The following is a 27,425-nucleotide window of genomic DNA, read 5'->3' on the forward strand; positions in this document are numbered from 1 at the left end:
TTCATTTTGTATCAAAAATACAGCTGTTTGTAACTTTAACCCAGTCTAGTGCCATAGACTTGTAGCTGGACTTACAGTAGTGAGGCTATTGTGATTTACAACGTGATTTGTGTTCTAAGCAATATGTTTTTTATCAAAAGTGAAGTTAACAGCATACATTTTCTTGCTTTTATTACACATTTAAGATGCACTTTCAGTCACCTTTATTTTGATGCATTTGTTTCTGATTTTTCTTCCTTTGTCACATTTTTACATAAAATGTTAGTTTCTTAAATTCATGTCTGGTCTGGTACAATAGGCTTCCAATTTAGATTCACTAAAGAGAGAATATTGTAATACTTTGCAGGATCTTTGTCTCCAAGTGTAATGCTACCACAAAACCATTTAAACAAACTACCTAAACAATCATTTGATATCACTCAACTTATAAGTAAGAGCAGGGCATTAAGGTCCAGTGAAGTCACTGTGACACTGTAATAAGCCATCATCAGACCTGTCATTGAGTATAACACCCCCTTGAGTATGTATCTAACCGGGCATATGCAACAACTGAAATGTCCACAGAGGTTACTCACAGAAAGAATACAGTGTATAAACACAATGTCCTGTGCAGATTTCCTCAAAGTCCTATCTTTCTACAGACTGCTTAGAAGTGATTTATGCCTGGCATACAAGGCATATTTGGATCCTGCTCTGATAGACCTTTTGCATATTCACAAAATGAACAGCACCAGAACTATTAAATCTAAGGATTTAAACTTTGCTTGTGATTTAAATAGGACATGTTGTAGGGACAGGTAATCCACATTCTCTGTAATAGGATTCCCATTCATGTGGAGAAGATCCCTTCCCTAAACCTGTTCAAGGACAATCTGGACTAGTGAATGGGAAATCAGAAATTCACCCCTTGTCTGACACCTACATCTCTGATGGACATAGACAGCCATTAAATTATGCACTAACTCATCATACACACCTTAAAATAATTTTTAAGGCACAATAACTTGGAATACATTTGAGATGCATGGCTGGGCTTATAGATACCTTAGTGGTCATTAACCTAGTATACACCTATGAACCAAGCTCCATTGCTCACATTTTTGCATTTTTGATTAGTTTACTGAATTAGCTTGTCTTCTATTACTTGTTCTGAGCTGCGTTCAGATCACTGGTGCTGTAAGGCTCACGCAGCATTAGATAGCGTGTGGAAGAACTTTTTAACATAAGAAATTGGCCTAGCAAATCTAACTTCGGTACTGTAACCTACAGGCACTGTGAACTGTGCTGGGCATAAATACAATGTTTTAAGCTGCAATTAGTTTTTGCCAAGTATAGTTGCCACCCACCCTTTATCCTAGGATAACTAAGGTAACTCACACAAGTAAGTAGTTCCCCCCCAAGGTACCTAGCCTAGCAGGTATTGTCACCCCTGCACCCCAGAATGAAACCCAGCAACCTACTACAGCAGGTATTGACCTCCCTTCCCCAAAATCAGACCTGCCAAAATCATTGAGCACCACTTTCCAAAAATGTCTGTAGCCAGCCTGATTGAGATCAGTATCCTGAGACTATGAAGAAACTGACTCATGCTGTCTGACAACCACCTATTACTCAAACAGCAAAACAGTTTGTGAGAAATGTACAAAGCTAATCAGCAGTTCCCCTCAAAACACACCTTCCCACAGCCCACAAAAAACACATAATCCTTCATATGTTAAGATTCTTAAGCTTAGCTTTCCCAAACCACAATGATCTCTGAAATCCAACAAAGGAATTTAAAGTACAATGTTTCTCAGCCTGGGAGGATGTGATAGCCAGGCAGCAATGTTTTACCTGGGATGGTCTGCACCTATCCCCAATAGGCTTTTGAGTATTGACTAAACATTACCCATCCCAATAGAGCCTTTTTTAGGCAATGCCAATCAGATAAATCTACCAAAATAATGAAACAAATGAAAATACAAAGGTGTTACTGATCAATGCTAGCAGTCTAAACAATAAACTCCTCTCCCTGCAACCCCTCCTCACCTTGGAGGACATAAATGTCTATGTAGTGACCAACAGGTGGTTTAAATCAGCAGTAACTTCTCTGGCTGTGTAGGGCTATAACAGCTTTCAAACATCCATACTAGGTGCTAAGCAAGAAGGGAAAAAGATGGAGGTGTCTCAGTCTTCATCCAGGAGAGACTCTCTTCAAGACTGGTAAAGTAGAATAATTCCCTAGAACTTTTTCATGTCCAAGTCTCCACCAGCAAATTTACTTATCTATATTCTAGCTACCTCGCTACAAAACACCCTCTATTACCAAAGAATGGTAAAGTCCCTATTTATATATTAAACCCTATACCATGTTCCTGGACAATTTCTCAGCTATAGAGTGGAAAACATGCCACCACATGTGTGGAAGCCCAGCAATTCCTGGACTTTATTAATATAAACACTGTGGATCACCTACTCATAGTGCTCACTAGGGAACACAACATCCTCGGTCTTGTCCTCACAAAATACTGTCATGTAACAGTCATCAGGTCCAACCACAAAGCAGTCTAATTAGAAATAAAACTAAAACCAAGATCTGCTCTGTCTCTAAATCTTTTAGCAATTTCTCCAAGGCAAACTTACAACTTATACTCTAGCAAATTTCAAATTCTGTCCAAACCCAGAAATCTTTACTGCCTATATGAACATGTAAACCACTGACTTTTATCAGTATGTAAACAACTAAATAGAAGCAGCTGTACTGAGTAGAAACAAGTGCAATGTGAACCCTATAAGTAAACTCCCTGGTGGAACCACAATATTAATAAACTTTATGACAAAAGGAAGAAAACTGTGGCCAAAATAAGAAGTGTAACAACCATCATGTTAGAAACCCCAACATTAAATGAAGCAAGCAAATCAGGATTCTAATTAAAACCACAAAGGCCAAATCTGAGGCAAAAATAGCCACCCAAACCTTTTTAGTCACATCCATAATCTCAAAAGCACAGCAGTGCACTGAGCTAGCTGTCACCACCTATACTAAAGCTGAAGATATAGCAAACCTGCTGGGCAGTAAATTCAGTTCCAGTTTCACTTCCCTCACCCCTAAATATCGCACAAGAAATATCAGGAATCAGTATACCCCCACTTATCACACAGGACCAAATCCTGAAAACTCTTTCAAAACCCCAAAATACTGCATCTATGAGTCCTGACAATATTCTTGGATGTATCCAGGATGGCATGATTTTTGACCTACCCATGGTCGCTAGCAACACTGCTCAACCTCAGCCTATAAACTGGCTTTTTATCATGTGAATGGAGGACAGCAACAGTCACACTTCTGCATAAGGGAAAGCTATCCCCAGATCTGGGTAACTACCAGCCCATATGATTCACCAGCCTCATATGTAAAGGCATGGAAAGGCTTATCATGGATTTAATCAATAAGAACACAGGAAACCTCCAAAAACTGGACCCATCCCAGTTTGGTTTCATCAAAGGCATATCATACTTACTTAACTAAGCAGACTTTTTCAAAAGAGTCACCAAAGCAATAGATGAAGGCAAGATAGAACATGCCTCCTACCTAGTCCTGGCCAAGCTTTTGACACACCCCAATCAGGCATTGTAGAAAAGCTTACTAAATTAGGAATAATCCTCTCTGTCACCTGCTGGTTTGCCAACTGGCTTACAGGTAAGACACAGGCAGCCAAGATAAGGGCACTACCTCCACCAAAATATCAGTCACTAGTTGAGTCTCACAGTGTTCATTGCTGAGAACACTTCTGTTTGGCATCTACTGGTCCAGGCAAACATCAAGGCTCTTTGGTTGACCAAGTCTGTGAGTGAGTGCAAGCTGTGAGCAGTCAATGAATCCCAAAAGACTCAGTCATCCTTCAGGAAGGCTTGTCCCTAACAAATAACTAGTGACAGAATCATGGACTAAAGCTAAATGCTAAAAAGTGCATTATTGTATCCTTTTGGAAACTGACTACCCCAGAAAACCACCACATTGGCAGTACACTCCTGAAAGTCAATCCAGAAGTTAGAGATTTAAGAACATACATACAGGCTATAATTCATGCCACACCGTTTGGCCACGTAACCTGGACCGAAACACTAAAGGCGGAGGCGTGTCCATATTCATTAAGGATATCCACACCTTCAGGCTAGTTGCTCTGCATAATGCATCCGAGATTATCCAAGTGCAACTAACTCTGGGCAAGACTGCAATCCAAATTGTACCTTGCTACATATCCCCTGCCATGCCCCAGGATTCCCACTCCTCATTTCTTGATACACTGGAAAATATTAGAGTACAACCTAACACCCTAATAATGGGCGATTTCAACTACACCACCATTAACTGGGAAAACTACTCATGTACCAACTCTTGTGCTCAGCGTTTTCTGGAATTCATAAATTCCAATGCCTTGGATCAACTTATCCACACCCCTACCAGGGGCAGCAATATCCTAGACCTGGTCATTACCAACATGGGCAACTGGTGTTCCACACCAGAGGTCAGTTCCTCGTTGGTCATATCCAACCACAAGCTAATCACCCTAGACATCCACATCCCACACCCACCCCCCATTAGGGAAACCACCGTAAACAATTTCTCCAAAGCCAACTTCACCTTCTTAAGACAGAAGTGGCAAACTTCACGACACCCATGCTGACAGACAATAGAGGTACGACTGCTGAATCCTATACAAATGCACTTTATAAGCACTTACACAAGTGCATGGATCATGCACTCCCTAACAGAACCAAGATGCTATCCTCCAAAAAAAAGGAAGCCAATCTGGTGGTCCTCTGCCATAAACAAACTACAACAGAAGAAAGAAACTGTTGCAAAAAAGAGTAAAACCACGTGATTGGAGGAACTCTGTGGTCAACATCAGTAAGAAGCTGAGATCCCTCATAAAATCCTCCAAAAGCTAGTTACAAAAACAAAATTGCCACTGATTCCAAAGACAACCACAATGCATTCTATAGCTATGTCAAGAATCTCAATGGCAACACTCAGATCTGCTCTGAGTTACAGCACAATGGCACTAAATATACAGAACCAACTGATATTGCCAACATCCTGGCAGATAGGTTCAGTGCTAACTTTACCCCTCTCTCACCCCCTGAAGGGCCCATCCTTATACCAGATGAATGCAAAGTTCCTGTAATCATGACTGCACAGGTAAAAAACACACTCTTCATACCCCTCAACTGTTCCAATCTGCCCAGTATGTCCTGATAAATGGCCCACATCACCTGCCTTTTGCCATGTTCCCCTGACAAATTAGTGTGATGATCCAAGAAATGTAGGCAGATGTTAATGACATATAACTGATAGTCAGACTTGTACATAGTCAGAGAATGTACATGCAAACATACCTGTCATCCCAGCATCTCACCCAAAGTGTATGACAGCAGTCTCAAAACATGTTGCATTAACACCTGCATCTTGTCAAGCCTGTACGTAAGATACAGGTCCTGTACATACTAATCTACAAACATACCATTGTACAATATAACACCATTGGGTAGTGTAATAATACATGTAAGGGACAGACCACTGCAGTGACTATGAATGTTGTGAAAACTACAAGGATTTATTAGTTGTTAATTGAACTCTCTCTCTCTCACCCCTACCATATGTGCAAAAATAACCAATTTACACAACTCATTTGGTATGTCTACACCTCTAACCTTTGTTGGGACATATGTCCTATTGGTTTATAAATATTCACATCTGTTTCTATGCATGTGCCATGTTAAAATACTCCCATATTGGTGGTCTGTTGCCATCAATGAAACCTGCATTTTGTTGTAATAGCCACTGTTTACCCATATATGCACGTGTTCTGCCTGCTCTGCAACTATTTTATATCTGGTGCCCTGGGTAATGGGAATACCTATGCATGCTGTTATAACTAATTGTGAATGCTGTTGATTATTACTAACCCATATCTGCCTTAGACATGCTACAACATAGCTCGTATGGGAAGGCTGTTCCCAGCGGACCCACCTGTCCCACCTCAGCTGGCCATGGCACCGGGCACCAGCACATCTGTGGCCCAGCCTGGGACCTCCTCGTCTGTTGACCCTGCATCACATTTGGGTGGAACCACCACAGGGAATGGGGCTCGGCCCCCTGGAGTGGGAGCAGATAGGAACCTGTCACCTGTGGTACGGTACAGGCCATGGTGCATAGGGAGCTCGACAGGGATATTCAAGACCGCCTATGCCAGCTTGAGGGCTGAGTGGCACAACTAGAGGGTGAGTCTGCCCCTCCTACACAGCCCCCAGCACAGCCACCTTCTGGGCTGTGAAGGTGTGGTGGTGACTGCCCATGGGTGGGGACCTCAGTCCCAATGTATCCATTTGTGGGCTCATGGGCTTGCGACTTCCAAACACCCCTCCCCGTCCAAGGTCTTTCCTCCCCACATGTGTCATTACTGCCCCTGTATGTGTCTTGTTTGTCTTGTCTGTCATCCTACCCAACCTATCCTCCCTGATCATACCTACTCTCCTTCCCCAGCATCCCTCTCTCACCTAAACATAAAAGAAAAAGGGCAATCTGTTCCCGCAAAAAAAGCACAGACCATACATAGCTGTCCATTTTGCACATGTGTCCACTGGACACATGTAAGCATTTCTAATTGGCATCACAACATACTATTGTTGTCCTCACCCATCTCTCAGGGTTGTGAGTGTCCAAATGTACCACCACATTTCTTGCATTTGCACAGCCGTTGCTGTAGAAGGAATGGACGGCTATGCACCTTCCCTAAACCCTTCCTGTACATCCCGAGCTCCCTGCACCTTCCCTGCACCCTGCTGCACATCCCGAGCTCCCTGCACCTTCCCTGCACCCTCCTGCACATCCCGAGCTCCCTGCACCTTCCCTGCACCCTGCTGCACATCCCGAGCTGCCTGCCCCTCCCTGCACCCTCCTGCACATCCCGAGCTGCCTTGCCTGCTGTCTTTCCCTCTTTGTGCTCCTTTTCACCACTTTCCTATCACCTCTTTTTTCTTTTCTTTTAAAGAAATTAGCTCGGGGGTAAGTGGGAGTAAGCACTTTTAAGCAGCAGTGAGTGGGTTTCAGCCTGTTTGCGCGGGGGTAAGCCCTGCCTACACAGGTTAAGCAATCAAGAAGATAACTGAGTGTAAGTAACTGTAACCAAAAGTAACCACTGCTTACCATCGCTCAATGCCATGCACACCCACTCACAACTGCTTAGAAGTGCCCTAATCACTCTGTATCAAACGGCCCTTGTTCTGCCCAGCAACAAAATAACCAGCCTCTGCAAGGCTTGAAACTAGGACGCTGCACACTACAGCCAATGTGATTTACCACTAAGCCATGGCAGATATACAGACATTGGATGTTATCACAAACATATCATCCAGCACAGTCATTCAACAGTATAGGAAATGTATTTCATTATGTAGATGTATGTGTGTGTGTTTATGTCCAGATATATAGATGTATATAGATATATCAAGAACATACCATGTGACAACAAAGCATTAAAAAAGAATGAAAAGGAAAACACCAGCAACACCTGTATTATGTAGTGGTGATCCTAGGTAATATCAAGACTCCCTCAGACAGACAGGTGTCATTAATACACGCAAACATTTGTACATTGCCCAAATACATTACTTTGAGCATTTTATTTACATTAACAAAACAGTTCCTGTCCAATCATTATCTGAGAACAGTACTCTTACAAGGTGCTGTGTGCAACACCATCATCATTCAAAAGTTAAATGGGGTAACCATAGAGGGACCGGTAGTGTCGTGTGTACACTGGGGTTGTCTGCATCACATGTACCTGGAACCTTTAGGAGTCATGTGCATTCCAGGATCATCTGCCTGAGAGAGGGGTGAGGGCAACAGTAATATGTTGTGATGCAAATTAAAAAGGTTATGTGTGTCCAGTGGACATGTGTGTGAAATGGACAGCTATGTATGGGGCAAAAGTTGTTCTGGGAACAGATTGGCCTTTTGTTTCCATTTTTGTAAGGTGAGAGTGGGATGTTGGGGAAGGAGAGTAAGTATACTCTTGGAGGATAGGTTGGGTAGGATGACAGACAAGACAGAAAAGACAGCATACAGGGGCAGTATATGACACATGAGGAAGGGAAACACCTTGGATGGGGAGGGGTGTTTGTCAGTCACAAGTCCATGAGCCCCCAAATGGAAACAGTGGGATGGAGGTCCCCACCCATGGGCAGCCACCACTGCTCCTTCACAGCCCCAAAGGTGGCTGTGCTGGGGGCTGTCTAGGAGGGGCAGAGTCACCCTCTAAATGTGCCCCTCTGCCCTGGAGCTGGTGTAGCCTCGAAACCCCTTATTGAGCTCCCTGTGCACCACGGCCTGGACTGTGCGATGGCTGACAAGTACCTGTCTGGACCTGCTCCCAGGGGGGAGGGCAAGCCCCATCCTCAATGGCTGTTCCACCCAAAGGTGGTGCAGTGCCAACAGAGGTGGAGGTCCAAGGCTAAGCCCCAGACATGCTGGTGCCCGGTGCCATGGCCAGCTGAAGTGGGACAGGTGGTTCGACCGGGACATCCAATCCCATGCAGCCTATGGTGTAGCAATTGTAACACAGATAAGGCTTAGTAATAGGATTACTTATAACAGCATGCATAGATATTACCATCAACCCAAGACAACAGATGTCATACATTTGCAGAGGGAGCACAACACATGCATATATACTGCATGACATCTGTCCAGAGCGTAGATGACTTGTGACTGCAACTATGAACAGTGGCCCATTATTGGCATGTTACTGTGATAACCTCCGACAATGACTGTCATACCACTGTTTCATGTAATGTATGTCCAATCAGGGATGGGATGGTAGTAACTCTTATCACTGTCACCGTGTACTGACTGCAATCCTCACACTATGCTTCTGCAGTTCACAGATGTGTGTTCTCTGAGTAACACAAGAAACAAATGGTTCCACACATTGACCAGTCAACAGATGACCCTACAGATGGGGGTTTCCTCATAAACAGACCACTGTCTTGTCAGTTATTAAAACATGCAGACTAGCCATTACTACACACAACTTGTTAAACTGGCAGTAGTCTGAATGAAGCATAGCTACACTTACATGCTGTAGTCATGTCTGGCACATCACCCTCCTGTCTTTAGGCTATTTTCCACTGTGTATGTTGTTTGAGGAATATCCAGATTACATATGTGATGCTATTTACCAAACACCAGATCCAGGTTCCACTCACAGTGACTGTCATGGGCAAACACCAACATGATGTTCCTAGATATTGTACTGTGTTTCCATGCAATTGGCTAAGGAAATGTCACCACAGCTGTTCCACATGCAATCAGCTAGAGGAAAACTGCAATAGGTGCAGAGGCCCTCACCTGATCATGACCATCACTTACAAAACACAAGCTGCTGAGCAGGTGTACATCTCCACACCCACCAGAGAGTGTGTGGGGAGGGACAAACAGAGTCAAAGTACATCAGAGAAGGGCTGGGAGACTAAAACCTAAGCATCTTCTGCCACACATCTACCAGTACAGGGGTTCAAACCCCTGACTGACTAGCCATTACTATTACAAGTGCATGCAGTTACTCCATGTGCCACAAAGCTAACATGTTGGTGTGCTGTAAGAACATATATGTGTGCTGGTGAGCGACATCTGCAACAGAGATATAGTAGGCATACATTAGGTGTAGCACACATGGCTGTCCACATGAACAGATGTCATTGTCAACACAACCACACTCTCTAAGGGACTCAGACACATTGCCACACTTTGTCAGGCTCACAGTTACACTTCCTAACTACTTAGTTTGCCATACGACAGTAATGCACAGGTACTACATGCACCACAGGGGATATCTGGAGGTTCAATGTGCTAGAACATGTGAACATGTTTGACATCTGTTGGTTTGCCAATGGGAGTTATACTGGGAGTGACTGTGGTTGGGAACATCATACCCCACATGCAGACACAAGGTGGTAGTACTGACATGCATGTGTGCATTGCTTCATGGGTGTGTAGTGGTCGTCTGTGCAAGATGGCTGTAAAAGGCTGGGTGAGGGGTAATCCATGGCATCATGCCACCCGACAGTGGTGTGTAGTGTGGTACAGGGGTGTAGTGTCTGCAATGTCCCACACAGATGGGTATTGTATGAACCATCCTGTCATCCTGGTTACTATTGTTTGTGGCCATTGCTTTGCAATACATGCCATGTCTGTGTTTGATAGTCCTTGACATGGACATTGCTTGGGATGTGCACGTCTCGCATTAAAGTACAGTGACATGTTTAAGTGTAACTGGTTTGCCTTCACCTGCATTGATAGCATGACGCAGGTATTCCTGGTGTCAGTGGCATCTGTCCATACAGGGCATGTGTAAGGCATTGTATGTCCTTTGTAGATCACATTTGATGACACCACATATGTTGCAGGTGTCCAGTGGGGAACATAGTGAAGGCGCATTGTCCGCAATTATGTGCCTATTGTACTGGTGGAGAGGGGGCCATGCCCTTTGCAGCCCACTGCAATCACACCATGCCTACTATCTGTCAACAATGTGCAGGTTACTAGCAACATAGCGTGATTTTTCTAGGCAAGTGTGTTTGTGTATGACACATGGGTCCAGACTGTATCCTGGGTAATTGTAGGATTGCTTACTTTGTTCACCAGGCCTTTTGCCAGATGTAGGGGTATGGCTTGCCAACCCAGTCTCTTGGCTGATTGAAATCTGTAATCCTCGTGAGGTGGACATTGTGACATATAATATGGCCACCATATAGGAAAAATACAAAACCCACTCCTCAACATGCCCAGTGGTTAGACACTCACAGCCACCTCCTCACAGAATATGACTGACAAACTCACACCTGCCATGTCTCGGAATAGAACTACTACCTAGCTAGTTTATCACACTACAGCATTATACAGTTATAGCATGCACTACGGAGATTACTGGGTTACCACGTCCCCAAAGGTGTATTTCACAAGTAATGACATCAGCAGGTTTACCAAAGTAGGACATTTCAAATTTCCTGCAAGTGAGTAGCCCAAAATGCATAGCTCACAAAACAGACAGTGAGACACACACAAAACATCCACAACTCACATGTGTAGGTATAGAACCCATGACCAAGATCTATGTCACACTACTGCATAGAGATGTTATAGGACGCACCACGAGGATTAGTAGGGAACGTGTTGCCCAGAGGTATATTTGGCAAGGAATGACATCAGCAGGATTACCAAAGTAGGGCCTTGTAAATGTCCTGCGAATGAGTAGACTATAATGCATTGCTCCCTACACAGACATTGAAACACACACAAAACATACATAACTGCCATGGTTGTGGATGGAACCCTACCACAGTTCTAAATCACACTCCAGCAGTACGCAGTTACCCGACACGCTACAGAGATTACTGGGTTACAGCAGTCCCAGAAGTGTATGTCTAGGTCGGTGACATCAGCAGTCTTGCCAAAGTTGAGTATAGGAGTTGTAAGTAGTGTGTGCACTCTAAAAAGCATTGTTCACTTCTCAGGCAGACAGACACACACACAGTTGGTAAGTCTGGGATTAAAACACCTAGCAAACTAGTTTATTGCACTACAGCATTATGCATTTACAGGATGCGCTACAGAGATTACTGGGTTACAATACTCCCAGAGATGTATTTCTAGGTGGGTGACATCAGCAGACTTGCCAAAGTAGGGCCAATGAATTGTAGTGAGTGTGACTAGCCAAACATGCAGCACTCTCTGCACAGGCAAAGGAAAAGACACCAAAGAATTCACAGCTCCCATGTGTGAGACTAGAACCCAAAACTACAGCATTACACTGTTATAGCATGCACCACAGAGATGGCTGGAGTACTCTCTTCCCCAAAGGTGTACTCCCCAGTGATTGACATCAGCAGGATTGCCAATGTAGGGCATTTGAATTGTATTAAGTGTGACAAACTTAATTTCCACAATTAGTTTGTATGCATTACTCGCTGTCCTGGCCGGACAACAATACCCCACCTTTGCAGGTCATGAACCCAGGACACTACATTATAGTCACAGTAACTAACCACTAAGCCATCACAACAGTACATGAGACTGAGGTTTCACCACAGTAAACCCAGTATAGGCTAATCAAAGTGAACATGTGAAAGGAATGTATATACAGTTGTCCATAAAAGCATCCCCAAAGCCAGATTTATGCTACACAAGGCAGAAGTGACAATGTTTGTGACACCCATGGAGACAGGAGCTGACAGTTCTACAGATGAATCCTGTACTAAGGTACTGTATAAGCACATCCACTTGTGCATGGTTCCTGACATCCCACATGGAACCACAATGCTCACCTCCCAAATAAGCAAGCCACTCCGGTGATCTTCTGCCATTAACAGAGTATACAACAGAAGGTAGACACTGTTGAAGCAAAAATGATACTCCTAGGATGCAAACAACTCCCATAGCAGCCACAGTAAGATGCTGAGATCCCCCTTGGAATCCTCCAAAGCTGGTTATGTAACTAAAATCACCAGAGATTCCACGGACAACCACACACCATTCTATAGGCAATGCTGAGACGTGCTCTGAGCTACGACAGTATAGCATTATATAGATTTCTCCCAGGCATTTTGCCAATATCCTGGTGGATTAGTTTAGTGCCACAGTCACCCCCTGTCACCCCCAAAAGGGCCAATGGCAATATGAACAGAGTTCCATTGGCCAGTAATCATGGCCACACAGGCAGAAACTGCACTATCCACAGCTAAGAATACATCATCCATGGGACCAGACTATCATGTGTAATCATAACCTTGCATCAGGCCTGGTGCCCACTGAGTGGTAAACAGCTGCAGTTATCCCACTCCACAAGGGAAGATCCACCTTGGCTCCCTGGAACTACTGTCACATCGGTGTGATGAGCCTGGTCTGCATGGCCATGGAATGCATTATCAGGAAAGTTTGGAACACAGACATTGGCAACCCTCAAACATTGGACCCCACACAGATTGGGCTCATGGAGGGCCAGTCATGCCTCTTGAAATGGATTGTCTGCTTTGACTCAGTCTGCATAGCTGTTGAAGAAGGTAAGGCAGTCCACAACACCTATTTGGACCTTGCCAAGCCCTTCAATACCATACACCAGTCTGGAAACATAGATTAACACACTAATTCAGCCATAGATCCCTATGCAACTTGATGGTTTGCCACATGGCTTATTGACAGAACCCAAACTGTAGGTGTAACTGCCTCCAAATCCATGCCCAGTCAAGTGACAGGTGGAGTACCTCAGGGTTCAGTCCTGGTACCACTGTTGTTTGAATTCTACATCTCTGTAGTACAGGCCGACAGTACGGGACTCTGGCTAACAAAGGTAACAGATGATTGCAAAATGGGAGTCATTATGAGCCTGACTGTACTGCATGATATGTTAATGATACCAGCCTGACATCATACAGGTGGGAAGGGGTACTATTAACATCTTGTGACCTTGTTGTCTAAGGTCCTGGTTATGGGATCTGCAACAGTTGGTAGTGTATTGCAGGTCAGACATGTTTTGCTGTGGGGGGGATACCTATTTGTGCATGATGTATGTTGTTTGTGCCTGTCAACCCCATTCATGGTACATGTGAACATATATGTTTCTGCTATGTTCCCACCTTATCTACAGATGTATGTCCGTATATACCTATATAGCTATAAATATCTGCTTACACATATGTGGATATATATCTATATCTATAGCTATATCTATCTAAATATCTCTCCCTCTCTCTCTCTCTCACTCTCTCTTTCCCCCTGATATATATATATATATATATATATATATATATATATATATATATATATATATATATATATATATGCACATACATACATACATACATACATTTGTATCTGTGTAGACATTAATATATTTTCACACACGCATACATCTGCATGTTAGAATACATACTATGTACTGTTGAATGACTGGGCCAGATTATATGTTTCTGAATATAGCAGGGTTATGCATATCAGCGGTGGCTTAGAGGTAAACCACTTTGGCTATAGTGTGCATGGTCCTGGGTACAAGCCTAGCAGAAGTTGTTTGTTTTGTTGCTAGGCAGAACAAGGGCTGATGGATACAGAGTGATTAAGGCACTGTAAAGTGGTTGTAAGCATGTTGTCAGGCATGATATGTTTGTTGTGAGTCACATGTGAAGGCACCATAGGTGGTGCAGGTGTCCATTGGGGAACATGGTGGAGGTGCAATGTGTGCATGTACGTGCATATTGGACAGAAGGCCAGGGTGACATGCCCTCTGTAGCCCACTGCTATCACTGCATAGTTACTATCAGTGGCCAATATGCAATGTACTACCCACATATTGGCTGTTGCCCAGGCATGTGTGTGCATATGACACATGGGTGAGTGTGTGCTCTGGGTAATAGTGGTGTTGCTAACTGTGATCGGCTGACCTTGATGTCATATGTATGGGTATTGCTTTGCACCCCAGCCTCACAGCTAATGTACATCTGTTATCCCTGTATGGTTGACATTGTGATATAGAGTACAGCCAACATAAAATATATGCAAATACCCCTCCACATTGCCCACAGGTGTCACACACTTACAACCACCACTACAGAGGATACATGTCACACATACACACTTGTCATATCTGGTATTTGAGCCCCTACCTAACTAGCTTCTTACACTACAGCAGTACACAGTTATAGTACATGCCACATACATCACCGTAGTACTTCTTCCCCAAAGGTATGTAACAATGAATGACATCAGCAGGATTACCAAAGAAGGACATTTCAAGTATACTGTGAGTTGTACATGTCTTTTAACTGTGTGTACCCGCTGCTTACTGTCGCAAAAACACATTTATACCTGGTTACAACTGCCTTATTCAGTCCAAAAGGACATTACCAAAAACACTTGTAGGTCTTGAACACTGGACCATGCACACCATAGGCACTAGACTTAGCACTTATCCATCTGGGCTGCATACATGTTTCATGGTTTTTATAATACACATTTTACTACAGGTATTCCACAGTACTGAAAACAACCCTTGAATGTACCTACTCAGTGAAACAACATAGACAAGTCTACATATGTACAACTGTTATAAATAAATACTAAATACATATATGTACTTATGGGATGTGCACACACACACACACACACACACACATATATATATATATATATATATATATATATATATATATATATATATATATATATATATATATATGCATATACACAGACACAGCTATAGCCATATATATAAACCTGTCTGAACACCCTTTGTGACACAGAAGGGTTCCAAAGGAAATGACGTGTACACAAAACAGAGGCAACTCTAGTATTATAATATTTAAATCTTAATCTGTTCACCAGAGAAGGGATGGTTGTTGTGTATGTGGTGTTTGGGGTGGGGAATGATGGCTAAGTAAATATACCCCGGCGATTGTGGAGTTTGGGTGGGGCAATGATGGGTATGGAAATACACCCCGGGGACTGCTTCTGTGTCACTGTTCAACAGTGGCCCAGGAAAATAACATACCCAACTGTAGTCATTCTTAACTGTCTATTCTTTTCTATTCCTAACTATGTAATAATTTGTAGACTCCACTCATCACAGATGACTACCATGGTGTGCAGCATGTTAAAAGACATAACATATGTATTTGCCTTTCTACAGAGTAGTCACACACACACAAACACACACACACTTGTCTGTATTGTGCTTACAAGTCAAGCCTATGTAAAGGTAGCTATTAGAGTGGTATGCAGTTGGGGTATGTGCCGCAGAACCCATACAATTATACTTAATCTGATTCTGCTTCTGAGCTGGGTAACATCACAGGACTGATTCCTTGCAGTGGGGAAGGGAGAAGAAGGTGGTTTAGCAGATGACAAGGATAAAGGCCAGTGCAAAAGGTGGTTTCTCTTTGGAAAGCAGTAAAACCCGCTGCCATGACAGGATGCAGACACAAATACACACACAGGCATTTGCTGACACACACACACTTGCCAGTGGTAGGATCAGAACTCTTTATTTATTTTTTTTTATTTATCATTTGTTAACCGGGAAAGTCCGACTTGGAACTAAGCCAATTTAAAGCAGAGGCCCGGGGAGAAAAGTTCCAGATGCATGTCTTTGTAACGTGGGAGGAAATCCACATGAACGCAGGTAGGACATGCAGACTCCACACAGAAGGCACCTCAGCCAAGAATCGAACCGGAGAAGCTCTTACTGTGAAGCGACAACGCTACCGCTGCACCACTGCACCATCCAACTCCTGCCGATCTACAAATTACTATTACAGTACTACACAGTTATGAGATGTGCCACAGAGATTACACATTTCAAGGCAGTCAGAATGCCCTTCTAAGATTGAGGACATCAACAGGGATACTGACAGTTAAGATGTACAGATCTGTAAACCTGTGTGTTTAAAGTAGGAGTCCATTACAACCTGTATGCACAAACAAGACACATCATCTGCAGGTAAGACATAGGTAGGCCTGAGAGGTATAGTTGTAGCACAACAAGCCCTGAACTGGAGTATGCCCATCTGTGGAATGGACAACTACTATTACTAGACAGGGTTACAGTGGTCATGCTCATACACATAGAATCACAGGACTTGTTTGGATGCATTGACTGCAATTACACAAGGTCACAGTGGGCATGCTCATACACATAGTAGCACAGGGTTGTTTGAGATGCACTCTGACTCCAACTATGCAAGGTTATACTGGGCATGCTCATACACATAGAAACAAAGGGCTTGTTTGGATGCACTGACTCAAATTACACAAGGTGGCAGTGGGTACATTCATACACTTAGTAGCACAGGGCTGTTTGGGATGCACTCTGATTCTAAACACAGAAGGCCATAGTGTGCATGGTCATACACTTAGATGTACAGAACACATTGTAATTGACTCCTATTGTAAACACACAGATTTGCAGCTATGCACATCTTAACTGTCGGTATATATGCACATCATACAGGTTTACTACCAGATACCTGTATGTGGCGCGTAAATGATATTTCTGCATCTGTGCTGTGTGATACACATGCATACATGTACATGAAGTACTGCCATATATATGTGAAGTATACACAATCATGCATGTGTGGAAGTGACAGACAATTGGTTAACTGGGACACACAGGTGGATGCAAAGTACAGCATGTGTCACACACATTGCTGCCCTGAAAGGCATATATTAATATCAGGTTGTGGACAGTGACAATATACTTGGAACAGTGGCATGTGCAAGCATAATATGTGAGCCCCATTGTACCCATGGTACTGAGGTGTAGGTGTCAAGATGACCTCTTCCGGCTGTGTTAGTAGTTGTCATTATTAGCAGGACCTCTCCACTAAGTATATTTGACATTGGTCATCTACACAACGTCTGCTGCTGTCTGTCACCTTAGATGTAGCATTTCATACTAAGCACAATACTGACACTCGCAGTGATGTCATCTTACGAGTGGCAACTGCTTGACCAAATCAATTAGCCAGTGTCCTGCTGTAATTATGAGGTTGTCCCGTGTCTGTCATTCCGGGATGACATGACTGAAAGAAGACAAGCCTCTGTCATAGATCACATGCATCAATGATTCAAGGGAGTGTGGATAATACCTAGGTCGCATTTACCCATATAGTGCCATTCCAAAGCAAATGTCCTAAACACAGAAGTAACACCCTGACACTTACAAGACAATTGCATTGGATGCTTATGCTAATCGGTGCTAGATGTGTGGCTTTCGTAATCCATTTGTTCAATGTAGAACCTACAATGAGGAATACTGACATCTGTGCAGTGAGGAACACCTTGCTGAAGGCTCTGTAGTGCACAATAGCACTACCACCATATAACTCAGATCCAGGCATGTGGGCCATAACACTGTTACAGACCACTCCAGGTGGTGGTGTCGTCCACATATTCATAAAGGCTACTCACAAGTAAAGACCACTACTCCAACATAATTCATCACAGATGAGTCAGGTACAGATGACAGTGGCAAAAGCTGCATTCTAGGTTGTATCCTCATATACATCCACCACCATGTCCTCAGACTACCAACACACATCCATAAATGTGTTATGAAATATTATGGTACAACACCAAATAACCTTTGGTTGGTGGACTGTACCTAGCCCTACATCAACTGTGCAAAGTACCCATGTACTGACACAGTTGCATAATGTGTTATGCAATGCAATAGTACCCACTGTTTGTTACCAGGTCAGTTGTACACATACCAGGGTCCCTTGGATTTTGTCAGCATTAACACAGTTGACTGTTGCTGTATACCAGAAAACAACACCCTCATGGTTGGATATGACCTAGTTTTACCTGCCCTGGATATGTACATCCCACACTCATCCAACATAAATGAAAATACCATAGCTGTTGTTGTCCTTTGTACATACAGATGGCTACATTCATTACACATATGCACATGGAAGATAGGTCAATGGCTGCTGAGTGCTAACAATGCATAAGGTTTGATATCTATGTTGACAGAGGTAATATTCCCTCTCTACTGGTCACCCATGACACCTATCATATCATACAACAATCCATGTGGCATGTATGTCATTAGACATGTCCACCAAATGCAATGTCTACAAACATACCCAAATAACAGGATCATAGGACCTACACACATGGCCTGTATTGACAGACTCAGGGAAATACAGCTATGATATGTATGTTCCTGAGTAGTTACAGGTGATATGTCCATGACATGTACAGCCATGTGTGATCCACATCTCCTACATATACCCCATGTCAACAATTGCAAGCCATGCATGTTGTGTGCTGTCTGGACATTAACCTTATTACCACAATAGCCAGAACATGCTGGGGTGAGATGTTTATAAGCCACAGACCTCGCACATGCTTGAATAAGTGTAATGCCTAGCTCAAACAGAGAACATTGTTGGCACTCTTCCAGTAATCATGAGATGTGTGTGGCAAATATGATGTTTGTGTGGCAAATATGATGTGCTCACTGTTGACCATTACAGTGCCCTGGCTTTACAGTGAAACTGTCAAATAACAATTTGTGAGATCATGACATGGAATAATGCTGTGTGTGTGTCTTGCTGATATGTGCTGTTGGCATAAATGTACAGTTAGCTACTCAGTGAAGGTGGTTGTGTGTCCTACCAGTACATGAATACAACATCTATTATGGTGTAATGCTGAGCTAGGTTTCAAACATGGTGTGGGGAAGTTGTGGAATGCATCCTCTTGACCTGCTAGTCCACTTACTGATGGAGACTGCATATGTGTACATGTATTGATGTGTGTTTAGATTCCATGTGTGTGCAGTGTCTGATGTTTGAAGATGACTGTTGTCTTAGTACATCATGTAGTTGCAGTGCAGCCTCAACATTGCGAACTGTATATGGTGGTATGCTCTAAGTACAGTAAGCTGTACTTTAGGTATGGACAGATATTTGGACATAACTACTAAGTGGTGGGGCTACTTTGCAGATGAATGATTACTGAGGACAGCTCACAGGTGTGTTACAACCATTCCTACAATAACCTGTGTAACTGCTAAGTTATGGTTTTGTTAATTGAAGGGGAAGACACACAATGTAGAATACAGTAAGAGTGACACTGAAGGCAAACCTATTGACACCTGTAACAGTAACACCTCCCCTGTGCATATATTGTGCATATATCAGCACAGTTGGCAAAGAAAAGAGTCAGTACACTTTGTAGCACATGCAATAGTGCTGTAACTCTGTAATACCTATCATGAGATAAGCAGGTGTTTGATTCACAGTACTTACACTTGTGGGTGTGTGTGTGTCTATATATGTCACATATTTTGGGGAATACATCCCAAATGTTTTTCACTCTCCTGTACACTGTTGTAGACATATGTACAGAGTGAAGTGTAGAAAGCAATACATAGGCAGGGGTTTGAATCTTACACATGTCAAGTGTTTGTATGTGTGTGACATAGGTGTATATATTTTTGAATGCCACAGTGTGTGTGTGTGTGTGTGTGTGTGTGTGTGTGTGTGTGTGTGTGTGTGTGTGTGTGTGTGTGTGTGCCTGTGTGTATAGCTGTCTGTTCCCTGGAGTGAGGCTGTATTTTACCTTAGTGAAATTATAAGACCCCCTCCCCCCATTCACTCAATGCAATCTAGTATCCCTGTTGTCATCAATCTTAGAAGGGCATTGTAACCACCTGTAAACATGTATGCCCTGGAGTAAGGCTTGTTGTTCCATAGCCTACTGATGAACCCCCCCCTCCACACGTACACTCACCTCAATCTAGTATCCCTGTTGATGTCCTCGATCTTAGGCAATTCTGACTACCCATACATGTGTAATCTCTGTGGCGTGTCTTGTAATTGTGTAGTACTGTAATGATGATTTGTACATAGGCAGGGGTTCTCATCCCAACACTGGCAACTGTGTGTGTGTCAGAGTGTGTGTTACTGTGTCTATGAATCCTTGAGTGTGTGGGTGTGTTACTGTGTCTGTGAATCTCTGAGTGCATTGTATGTGTGTTTGCATCCTGTCATGAGAGCGGGTATTACTGCTTCTCAATGAGAAACCACTTTTTCCACTGGCCTTTACCCTTGTCATCTGCTAAACCACTTTTTTACCCCCCCCCACTCCAGGTAACTATACCTGTGATGTCACCCACTATGGATGTGATGGCTCTGTCCACAGTAACTTACTACACAACTATCATGCTCTTGGATCATTAGATCAGTAAACATGTTTGAAACTTGGGAGATTATAGCTGTGATGTGGAAGCTACAAAGTGCATGCAGATATTGTCATACAGACCTGTGATTAGTCTACATTTACATCATTATGTCTTCCTGGTCATACTCCAGCTTCAAAACATTTAGAGTGTGTGCACACATATGCTCTCTGTATAGTACTGTTGGTATTCCCCACATGTGTATTGCTGATATGTAGTACATGTCCCTACAGTGAACCACACCTTCACCATTGTATTTACAGCTGTCCACACATCTGGCAATGACAGTTTGTAAGGGTGTAGGTGCTTCATATAGTCTTCAATTATTCCACATGGATAACCACTGTGATGCATTGCAGGTCTGACATGTATATATTAACAGGACAACCATACATTATGTGTACGTGTGTTAAATGGCCACATGGCAGATAACATGCAATTAATATGATCTGTGCATTATCAAGCCTGATAAATAATAACAATCTCACCTGCAACAGGCTGCTGTCTCTGTGAATCACCAGAGGTACCTAAATGGGAGGGTCACAGCAGTAAGATCATTATCCACACCTGTGTGATACCTACAAGATGCAATGTACATGTTAGCACATCAGCTAGTATAATAGACTATACTATGGAGTATGCACATCTGTGTATACATAGAGTAGCAAATTATAGTATGTGGCATGTGTGCATACATGCCTTGCATATGATGTTACGTTAAATATTGTACAGTAATACATGTAACTATATGAAATATAGTTGTGTTATAGCAGTGACTTACTAGGTAACTCCTAGCTCAGTGGTTGTGAGACACCCACCTCCACAAAACCAGCTAAAGCTTGCGGATGGAGTTCTGCAGGTGTCCCCAGGTTGGCCAGTAGCTCCTTGGTGCATGTGAGTTGGGGCTCAGTGAGTGGACCCCCACCTGTTGCAGCTTGTTCCCTAGCAATTGCATTTGCACACTGTTTTACCCATGTAATGAGATTGGTGCAGTGTTGGTGCACCTGCTGATAGGTGCAATATTGGCTGCCAACATCATTCACCCTCCTGCAAAGTTCCTCCCACTGGGCATCCCACTGCTGTGCATCCTGTGGCACATGGCTGAAGAGTGTTTCATGGTTGTCAAGAAGGTATGGATTGAGGACCTCATCCTCCAAGCGGGTGTATGGTGGCAGCCTGGCACAAGGCATACCTGGAAGACATAATGATGGAGACAGGTCAGAGTAACTCACAGAGAAGTACAGAAGTACAGCTGCACATACATGTATATCACATTTATTATGATTACAAATATGTCTTTGCAAATTTGCATAACAGTAACACCACTGATATGTTTAACTCACACACATTTGACACTTACTGGTGATTTTATGTTATCAACATATATGTGTGTGTCAAGTGATGACATTGCTCATACTCCATTTGGATGTTGTCTTTTTGTGGGCATGTCTGTTTGCCTGTACTGGTGTCTTTACCTATCATCACATGCCTGGATGTGTTCACATTAATGCAAGAGAACTTAATGATGTGTATATGTCACATATATAGTCATACACAGCCTTAAGGGACATGACCTGACACACTGCAGACTTACTCATGGAAAAGTGTACATGTATGTGTTTTGCCATATACATCTACATGTCACTGTACAGCAGTATAGCATTCTGCCATGTATTCCATGTGTTGCACATGTGAAACAAATGGGACAATGGCTAGCTTGATGGTATTTGCAAGGTTGGATATCAACTATAGCATGTCTGGTCATAGTGAACTAATAGGCTATATGCCCTGGGCCATTTATGAGCCTAGGCTGAAAGGTTACCTAGATGTAGCCAACAGCAGGTAACTTTCAGTGGCCAGTTCAAGCAGTGCCACAGAACCGATCCACAGGGTTAATGATATATTTGCCATGCGGTCATCACACCAAGTCTCAAAGAGGGACAATGTGCAGTTTTGCTGGGCAGGGATGTATAGTATGGCAGGAGTATGTAAAGTGTATGGGACAGGGATCTGTCAGGCATGTTATGATCCTTGCACTAGAAAGGTGGATGTCCATGAAGTATGTGTGTATTTGGAATCCAGATGTGAAAGTGTAGCATGTCCAACATTTCTGGATTGGACATGGCTTTATTCAGGGTAGGCATCATGCTACATAGTGGAGCTAGTGTTTGGGAGGGCCAGTGTAAGCCATCTGAACATGGCCAATAACCCTTAAAGGAAATATGTGATTTATTATGGGTCACTTGAGTGTTGAGTATGGCTGAACAATGATCTCTGTATTCATGGATGTCACCCTGTCATGATGAGGGGTGCCACTTATGACTACCTGACTGGTGTGGTGAAGTGACTATCAAAGGAAAGACTACTGTCCAGCTGCAACCCATACACACACAGTTTCCATTATGTTGACCGCTGCCTAGGTGGTAGTTCACGGGTACAGGGTTTGTAACATAGGGGATGACAATGCAATACTTAGCTGTCATATTGTGACCATATGTCACACACCACACATCTGACACACTAAGGCCCTTCTGTATGTTGAACGCAGCACACATTGAGTAAACTATTGTTCCTAGTTCATAGTCATTTGTAAACATCAGTAGGCTGATGCCTTCTGTGTTAGTCTGTGTGGTATAAATAACAAAGAGCGGGAGTACCAGGAATGAACCCTGTGTTACTGTAGCTGGCACTGGTTTGATGTGCGTGTATTAGTCAAACACCTTCTGTAGTGTTGGTTCTGCCAGCAGTCCAGTTGCCAACCAATCCTGTGACATACGAATATACACCTAGTTTACTGAGTGTAGGAACACAGTATGGGTGATGGTGTCCTAAGACCTGTCAAGGTCATGATATGCTGTGTTAATCAGCCTTACTGTCATCTACATCTGTACTGACTACATCAAATAAGTTGATCAAGGTTCATGGCCTTACAGACCAGACTCAGCAGGGTAGTAGTGCACTATATCCCATTATCAGTGGTGTCTCCCCCTTTGTGGGGTATGATAACTGTTGCTGTGCACCCTTCAGTATGTACACAGCCTGACATGAAGCTATGATTGAACATGATGTGTATGTGGAGGGCAAATTGTTCTGACATTTGTGTAAAATACACCCTGGGATGTTGACAGGTCCCATGCAAGCTGTATGTACGGCTTTAGAGAGTGCAGCTTGCACCTGTATAGATGTTATTACAGAGGCTCTGTAGTGTACATGGATATATAAATATGTCTACCTCTTGGGGGGGTGAGAGTGGGTTTAGGTTATCCAAGACCCTATCTGGATGAACAAGTGTTATTTCTGTAGGTGCAGTACTTCTCATGCCATATTGCTGTGAAACACGGCAGGTCTTGTTGTTGCCATTACGATTCATGACACAGCTATAGCATGCTCTGTAGTTGGCCTCATAATATGTGGCTGATTAGTTTCACAGTAGCTTTGTGTGGTTTTATATGGTGTATCTGCTTATTACTGAGGCTGACCTGGGATCACCTCCACTTATGTCTGTTCACTCTTGCAATAGTTACTACCTTCTGTGGTACAGTTTAAGGCAGGATACCATCAGTTTGCCTTCCTGTTTGTGTTTGGTTGAATCTTGGTTCTGTTTCAATGGCACACTCACTGCACTTGTGTGAGTGCTTAAAGTGCATCTGTGTAGGATTCAGCATTTGCATATGCATTGTCCATCTGCATGGGTGCCATGACAGTCACTACTTCGCTCTTAAGAAGCATAACATTGTCTTTGGAGACTGACTATGTGTAGCATACTGTTAGCCCTGTTTGTGTGACTATGGTGATCCAGGTCATTGGGGTTAATGAAATCCAACATGCATTGAGCACAGGTGTTGGTACATGAGGAGTCTTCCCAGTTCATAATGGGATAGTTGAGAGTAGCCATTATTATGATTTTCTGTCTCAAACCTAATATTCCCCATTACAGCACAATATGACAGTTGGGAATTCTGAGGCTTGGTGGGTGATCTGTCGTGAGGTGCAATTTTCTGTCATGAGGTGCAATTTGTATTCCACTTTGGCACAAAGGTAGTTGCTCAGCATAATGCATCTGAAGTTATGCAAGTGCAACTAGCGTGGGGGTGTACATATCCTTCAGGTATATGGACACACCTGCGGCCCGTGTGTTCCAATTAATGATAATGGGCAAGAGGTGAGGTATGTGTTATAACATGGTCATGCAGGGGTGTTCTCCGGCATGGGGGTGTACATATCCTTCAGGAATATGGACACACCTGTGGCCCGTGTGTTCCAATAAAGGATAATGGGCAAGAGGTGAGGTATGTGTTATAACATGGTCATGCAGGTGTGCTCTCTGGAGTGTTGAAACATGTCTCAGCCACTGCATAGATATGTTCTCCATGCTAAGGATTGACATAAGTGAGTCCATATTGAGTTTCTGAAATGTATCATTGAGTAGCGAGACCCGCAGTTTATTGCTTGGCTGTCCCTGTAACAGCAGTGGACAGTCACTTGAACTTTGCATGATGAAGGCACTAAAGGGGAAGCATGAGCCCTAGCCAGTATCCAGATTCCCAGGGGTGACAGGTGCAGGCCCTGTCTGGCAAAGCATCATGGTCTGTCAACCATGTTATCCCAGGCAGACAGATACTGGATACCCTTTGAATTACACCAGTACATTAGACAATTGCGGAATACAATCCTTTTGTCCCTCTACTGCAGTATCATTCTGGCCAATGGCAGAATGCTACCCAGGCCTTGGGACATACCTGCATGGGCTACAAAACCTGACAGTTCCTACATGTGTGTTTCAATGCAGTCCAGGCTACTGCATCACAGGTCCTGCATAATAAGATGGAATACGCCAGGGCCATGTGTATAGTTCAAAAGGTGGTCTGAGTGTATGGGTATGTGGCTAATCATGGCATACATGCAGCTGACAGTATGTTTGCCCTCGTATAGCTTGGTGTGTAACATAGTGCTAGAGTTTGCATTCACAAATGAGTACTGTTGGGCATGTTTCCGGCCACGTGTTCTGAGGTGTGGCACACTTATGCAAACTATGTCATACAGTTTGTGTATTTCATTGTCTGTCACTTCCAGATTGGAAGGTCTCTTGCTTGGCCAGATACTTAGAAGCCTCTGTGAATGTGTGTGATTTCTGGTGGTATGTGTGGGTGTCCTTGCTGTGTTCTGGTAAGAGTATGTGTTGGTTGTGGGAATGAGATGCATGTTTTAGCCTACACCTTATGACTGTCCATTCCAGTCATGGCTGTAGACTGGACTGCCTTCCAGCTTACCTCTGTAGCTGCATCCCAGACAATGTGTGGGGTGTGGTGTTAGGTGGGTTTGGCAGTGTACATGGCATAGAGATTACATTCCCCCAGGATGGCCACATACACAAAGCTGACATTAGGAAACACCAGTAGCTGACTAGTGGACATGCCTGTATGAGCATTCAGTACTACAAGTACCAAGTACTGTATTTAGTTTACTTATTGCTTATGAAGATGTTTTAGACAGTGATGCTCACAAGACAATATTTGTGTTATGGAAGTGACAACACTGGCTATTACAGAGACATAGTAGCTACTTTTAGCAGCAATCCTCACCTGAGGAGCACATCACATCCTGATAGTTGATTAAAGATGATGCAAGTGTCAACAGGCCTGTTTCCTTTTCTGGGTATATATTCACATATCCACCAGAACCATGAGCTCTGCTGGGTACGGACACCCACTCCCCAAACAGAGTCAAGTATCAATAGACTCTGCTGCCCCTATCAACATGATCAGGATATAATCAGATAGTGTAAGCCATCACCTATGACGCAGCTATTACACATGGACAGCAGTCTCCTACATCTTACACTCCTACTGCTGATGTTACACTGGAGTTAAAGATGCTATGCAACTTGTTTCATTGCCAGTGCTGTGCACTACCTTACATACAGTATTTGAAAGTGGCTGTTAGGTTGGCAATGAGAGGTTAGGCTACACAAACCTGAAAGTTCAACCAGTGTGTCTCTACTCTCAATATCCACTCTATGTAGGTGTGTACATAGCCATTTGGCTCAGCCCTGTAACAAGGGTCACTACACATTTGCATAACATGTACACATGCACAGCTGTTATTGCTTGCAAACGATACTAGTGAGGTGGATATTACATGTCTCATGTGCATGGATAGTTACCTAGCTCTTCCAATTTTGTTTGCTTTCATGCTACTAAACTGCCAGATGAATACAATTCATATGTAACCTGTTACTGAGTATTGTAATTGCCAATAGACATAACTAATATTTGCATAACATAACAGAAATGCTATGTAAAATGAAATACAGATCTGCCTAGAATACTGTACATTACACAGTTATTGGCACAATATCCCACAATGCAAATCATATTTGCACAGTAAGCCCACCTTTGCATGTTCATCTCACTAATACACCCATACATATGTCTACTGTTACAATTATCAACATATACTACCCCCTGTTATAGCACATACTTGTTGGACCAACCCTGACACTGACAGTGGCTGGAACAGAATTGGTGAGTTCCAAGCCCATATATAACATCCCTTGTGGTGTATGAGGAGTTTGCCTTGTGACCTACAGCAGTACACACATAGAATACTACAAGCATTACTACTGCCCAACAATACATCGCT

This window comes from Protopterus annectens, chromosome 6.part0 (genome assembly GCF_019279795.1).
Source record: "Protopterus annectens isolate FY-2018-M chromosome 6.part0, PAN1.0, whole genome shotgun sequence".
In the NCBI taxonomy this organism is placed as follows: domain Eukaryota; kingdom Metazoa; phylum Chordata; order Ceratodontiformes; family Protopteridae; genus Protopterus; species Protopterus annectens.